The sequence below is a fragment of the Amblyomma maculatum genome, chromosome 10 (assembly GCF_055883805.1).
Source record: "Amblyomma maculatum isolate TAMU_Amacu chromosome 10, ASM5588380v1, whole genome shotgun sequence".
NCBI classification, from domain to species: Eukaryota; Metazoa; Arthropoda; class Arachnida; order Ixodida; family Ixodidae; genus Amblyomma; species Amblyomma maculatum.
Genome location: NC_139353.1, coordinates 92,358,491 through 92,365,009, shown reverse-complemented (window position 1 = coordinate 92,365,009; position 6,519 = coordinate 92,358,491).

Here is a 6,519-nt window from a genome sequence, read left to right as displayed (position 1 = left end):
TCGTTCTCGTACAAAATGAACGATTTGAATTTGATGAAGAGTCCTAACGAAATTAGCGAAAACTGGTCGATGGTAAAGCGTCCTTCTGGGATACAAACTGCAGGACGCACAGAGATAACCCTGCCGTTTCCGCCTAAGAAATTGTGAATTTGAAAGCTGGTAAGACTGAGAAAAAGTTATTGCTTGTTTGAAAGATTAGCTCGACAAGAATATAACAAAAACAAATTGAACATGCCCATAGACCGGGAATGATTCGTGAGGCAACGAGCGGGCTGATTCTTGTCAAGTTCTGTAGGTTCAAAGTTAAGCCGCAATTTTTGTCGAGCAGATCAAGGCCGAAAGATAAGGAATACTCAACCCGCTATAATTTAAGCACTGCTATTACTCATGCACAGTCGAAAAAATTTGAATATACTCAAACCACTAACGTCACACTTAAACTTGGTTTCGATAAACTGCACGTCGGAAACAATGTCTTTGGCTATGATAGCAGTGAAAACGCAGTACCCGAAGGAACAATATAATTAACCAAATATGAAGCACTATGCATGCCCCACATATTTGCGTATTAGGGCGATATCTAACACTTATTGTTACTTTGCACATATTATTTTGCTGCTCAACTGTCGACACTTGAAAAATAAGGCCGAAGAGTCTCCTGCTTGCTTTCTGACCTCCAATCGCATATTCTAAAAAGAACTGCATCCTGGCTGCATGAAGCTGTTGCATATACCGAAGTACTTTTTTGTAGTTATGATGTTTACCGCTGTGACAGAAACGCACATAACGGTGGCGTTTTTCTGCTCAATAATTACTGACTTCAGAGCAGAGAACAACCTAGTTCTTTTATTATTCTCAATCTGTATGGTAGAGGATTAACATAAAGAATGGCGTTTGCTTCCCTCATAGATTCGTTTAACCGGTCAGTGAGGTCCAGTATTCTGGAGTCATTTACTCAACTATTACACATTTAGGCAATCTAAATTATCACTATGTACCTCATTAAGCCTCTACCATGCCTGCTGTTTACTATAAAAATTGTAAACCTGTGTTCACGAATTCGACTGCCCTATCCCTAGTCTTTTCAATGTTTATTATTACTAACGACCTCACTTATTTCATGTCCAAAAGCACGTGGCGAGATCATTCTTCAGCCAACATTTTAGATTTGATTTCCCAGCTCAGAAAAGTTGATCCAAAAAGTAGCTGTCGTCCCTTGAATCAGTGATCATGATTGCGCTGTTGCGACAATCGTGCCAGCTTCTGTTAGATCTTAACGTTCTAGAAAGGTCTTTCTTTACTGAAGAGGAATTTGACGTCTTTCTTACAATAACTTTCCAATTTATTCTCTCTTTTTTACGAGGTCATCTACTCAGTCGATGTAGACGAGGCTAGAACTTTTTTTCAGATAATGTAAAAGGTTTAATTGAGAAATATATCCCATTATACCCTTCATAACTACGCGTTTCAATGACAAACCATGGGTGAATAAGAAAATTTGCTGAAAATTTGACAGGAAACACCACCTGTATTAATTCATGCACTGCCATTAATTTATCGATGTTGCGAACCTCGTTATTTGCTTGCTTTATGCAACTGTCCTAGCTGACTGAATGAATGAAATAATGTTTACTCCACTTTTGTTTTTCAAAAAGCGTAGATGACGAATACAATCAGTTCGCAATGAGCGCTTGACGGACTTCGCTACCTGTAGAAGTCGATGCTGACATCAGCGACAGTTCGTGAGATATAAAATTAAAAATTCACGATACAAAATGAGACAATGCTGCGATTCAGAAAAGAAGAAAGCTACTACGAAAAGCAAAAAAGTAAAAAAATGAATGCCAGACAGATGGGTTTCTTATCAATAAGACCTAATTAGTGAACATTTCTCGTAGGAAAGAAAAAAAAAGTCATTTTGTTTAGGTTGCTATGAAGAAACGAATTCAAACACATTGACAATAAACACTTCAACAAAGCAAAACCCTTTTTTTTTTTGCAACTAGGAAACCTTAAACATTTCAGGGTTTCTTGTAGTATAGGGCGTGCTGTGTGATACCAGCTGCAGAAAGCGGGGCAAAATGTGTCCTTTCGTGCCGAATGCTTTTTAAAAACAAGGAAACCGCCACTCGGACAACTTAAGGACTGGAATTATTTTGTGTTTTATCAGTATCAGACGAGCTGGGGCGAAATCGAATGAAATATATAATAACGATTAACATTTTCTGCTGGAGAACAAAAAGCTTTTGAAAATTGGACATACTAGTATTCCCCATACCAAATGCTTTCCCATCTCGTCACATTATTGATTTAAATCACCTTTCCTTGTTGTTTCGCCGCCCCCCTCTCTTCCCTTTTTTTAGTAATGCTGTTGAGGGGCTGAAAATATTCAAATAAATATATAAAGGGGCGCCGTTTGCCTTTTGAAATGATTTTTTGTTTTGAGAGATTGCTCAGTTCCACATCAGATGACTTAAAACTTGATCTCGAAACGTTGCAACGTGTAGCAAAATGGTCATATGCGAAAACTCTTCCCAGCTGTGGTGGTCCAGTGATTGAGGTACACTACTGCTGTGCCCAAGATGCTGGATCGAATTCCGGCTGGGTTGCCCGCCTTTTGACGGAGGAACAAAACTAGATCCCCGTGTGCTGTGCGATCTTTGTCCACGTTAATGAGCCCCAGGTTGTGTTATTTTAAATGCCCTCCACGACGGCATCTTTCGTAGCCTGAGTCGCTTTGGGACGTTCAAACCAATTCACCCTAAACCATATTCCAAACAAAACAGCGAAAAAACTATAGCTCAAATCTTTCAATAACTCGAAGCGAAACGGTGAGAAGACCACTTCGTATATCGATCAGCGAGCAGAAAGCACTTTAAATATAAAAAACGCAGCATTTCAAAAATACAAAAGCGTTTAGTTCTAAGCATTGTAACGAAAATAAATACTGCAACGACTTTTTCTCTCAGCTTTTCTGCGTCGCTCGTAGGCTATGTCGATTTGGGACGTTAAACGCTACAAGGCAAACAAAACCAAACCTCGATTTTTTTCGAGCCGAGCCATCTCCAGCTTCTTACGATTGTAATCAATCTTTTGTTTTCCATTACTTTGCCCCTGATTACTGCGATTGTGTAAGTCACACGAGACCTGCGGTAGTTGTTGTCAAGTTTATTTACACAATTGTATACAACATGTACAGCCGTCAGTGAACTCTATTATAGCACGGGAAATGTTTTGTGTTCTTGCTGAATATAGTAAAATAAAATAGCTCTCCAAGAATAAAGATTAGTTGAAAAAAGACGTCAGAGGAGATGCGCGACGGATAAGAGTATTTTGAAAAACAGCAACATGAGCAGAAGAAGCCTTGAAGATATTACGGGCAGATACCAGAACTAGGTCCCTTTCGACGAAGCTACATCCCAGCTGTGCTCACATTCTCTGATATCATGCACAAGTCGCTAGCCAAGGTTCGTCGACATCCTTGGCTGCTGGGTGCTCAAAAACGGGATTAATTTTGAGGGCTGCTGTATGCAATGCGCACAGCAGCGAACTGCAGTCATATTAGATTGGCCGCCCGCGGGACATATTAGGCATACCCTGTTATTTTGAAATGTGCGAAGAAAATATTGCTCCTCATCTTTATTCGTCCATCCTGCCTCTACCTTTCAGGAAGTCATGGTGTCGTTGCTTGCATTTGCTGAGCTCCTAATAAAAAGGCGATAGAAAGGTAGTTAGCTGCTGCTTCATTTACTCTTGAGTGCCAAATGCAAAATATTAGTACATGAGCTACGTTCGGGTATTGTGTGTAGAAAAAGCAATTTGAAATGAAAAATAAATCTAATTTAGAAAAATGTTTTGACGCTGTAGCATGCGTGGGCTGAAAGGGCGGTTAATGTGAGCCAACACGGTAAAGACAAACACAGCGTCAGTTAGCATTCGGTATAGAGTAGTCGCCATAAGACCGCCCTGACTCAAAAATAAAGCAATACTTTAATGCAGTAATGTCAGAACACAGGCTAGAAATAATAAATGATATAGTTATAGTGCTTCATGTTCGACATATGGCATTCGGGAATAAATACAAGCCCTACTATGCTCCATTGTATATCTATTGCCTCCAGAGTACGTACAATGTGAGTTATAAATTTTAAAATATAAAGAAAATATTTCGTGCTAGAGTGATGCACATTATGATTAGTAACTAAAGCTGCTGCTACTATACTTATCAATATTCTTAAAAGAAACGACAATTGATGCAATTTTATTGTTAAAGTTCTCCATAAAAAAACAAAGAAATGTGCAGCGGTGCCGTAAGTCATGCCCGCAGTATTCTGAGAAGTATCAGGTAGTAGTGCGGTATTTTCACTTGACCCAGAACAAACATTAATGGCGATCAGTGATGCTCACACACCAAATAAAATTATGGGAAAATGGTGCACTGAAGCGTTTCAAAAAGAATGATTTGTAGCATCTGCTTGCTGCTCGGCATGAACATTATTCGGTCCGATGTTAGTCTAGGTTCTCCTCATCCCTACAATAACTTTTTTTTTAACTTTCCACTGTTCGACGATTTCAATAAAATGCGATGTCGAAGATGCTAGAATTCATTCGCAATCATTTCAGCAAGAATCGCGACATCCTCAAGGTTGGAACGCTGATGTACCGTAAGCTTTTGATAAGGCTTTCTGACAGAAAGGAACATGTGTACTCTGAAACTGTAGCTGTGTCAAACCGTGACAATCCCGACCGTCGGCGGCTGCGTTGCGATGGAGGCGAAATAAAGTGGCGTCCGTGTGCTGTGGGATGCCAATGCACGATTAAGATCCTCAGGTGGGCGAAACTGCTCCGAAGCCCTCCACTACCGGCACCCCTTTCTCTCTTTTCGATTTCACTGCGACCTTCCTTCCTTCTGTTAAGGCGTGGTTACGATGTCCACAGAACAAGTGGGACAGGTAATGCGTCTTTTCTTTCCTGTGAACCAATTATTATTGTTAATTTCCGTAACATTCATTCAGCAACGCAAGCGGCTTTTGACTTCTCGTAAATGTCTTGTTAAAACCACTTTTGCTATATTTTTGCAGATTTCATTAATGTCTTCATTGGACTGTAGAGGACTTCCAGGAAGTTTGAAAGTCCTTAAGACGCCCGCCCCACTAGCAGGGTTCGGGCCACATGAAGCCCTTTGACTGGGACTCGAGTCGAATCTGGGCATCGGCTTTGCTAGCACAAATTTGAAGGCAATTTCAATCGGACGTCAGCCGGATTCGAGGCAGGTGGGCTAAGTGCTTTGGCTGCGCGGGCAAGACTGTCGTAACAAATCTCAGAATTGGCACATACTCAACAAATGACTGAGCTCAGAAAAGCCAGGATCATCATCATCATCAACCTGACTATACCCACTGCAGGACGAAGGCTTCTCTCATGTTCCTCCAATTACCCCAATCATGTGCTAGCTGCATTCACCTGACCTCTCCGAACTTCGTAACTGCATCTATCTGACCTTGCAAATTTTTTAACTTCATCCACCCACCTAACTTTTAGCCGCCTCATCTACACTTTCCTTCTTTTGGAATCCAGTTTGTTACTCTAAGCGGCCATCGGTTATCATCTGCTCGCACTACATTTAATGATCATGTCAATATTTTAATCTTGATTTCCAGTGAATTGTCAGTAACTGAAATTATTTCTCTGAGCCCACTCTGTATGCTTCCTATCTCGTAAAGTTACCCCTACCATTTTTCGTTCCATAGCCCTCTGCATTGTCCTCAATTTAAGTAGAATGCTCTTTGTTAACTTCTATGTTTCAGCCCCATAGGTGAGTAAAGGTATGATGCAGCATACTGTGACCTGACACAAATGCTCATGGTAAAAATTGGCAGAGGTGTTTAAGTCTGAGGATTAGCTATCAGAGCTTTAGAAACAATTTTAGGAAACGTTTTCGACACGCATTTCATAAATGTTTTCATAGCTGTTTTGTCCTCGCTGCCCCAGTGACCTCCAGCACTGTTTATGGGTTCTCTATACATGTGGAAGCCGGAACAATTGATGCAAAGAGAGATCGGAGGAGTATGGCGGATGCTGGACTACAGTTACTGGTGTGGTTGCCGAGCAATACTGAGACGCATAGGGCAGCGTTCAGAGTTAAGTTGAGTTGAGTTGTTCCCTTGTTTTATCATTACTACATCTTCCAGTCTGGATTATATATACTTTTCCGCACGTCAGTGGAATCTGGCAAACCACACCCACCACGTAAGCTATAAAACTCTAGGATAGGTTCCAGCAGAAGTGAAAGACGTTTGATGTCATCAAGCCATCTCTTGGTCATGTTAAGAGGGTTAGCCGAATTTTCGAATCAGAGTTATAGAGGCAAATTTGGATCCTTAAAGGGTGGTTCTGTGCTAAATTATACGTATTACAACGTGCGTGGGTTGGGGGATAAAGTTCAAGGAAATATGGCATGTCGTTTCCAGATTACAGAGTTTTTGTGGCTATGTAAGGGTTAATTAGTGGTGCTTTGAA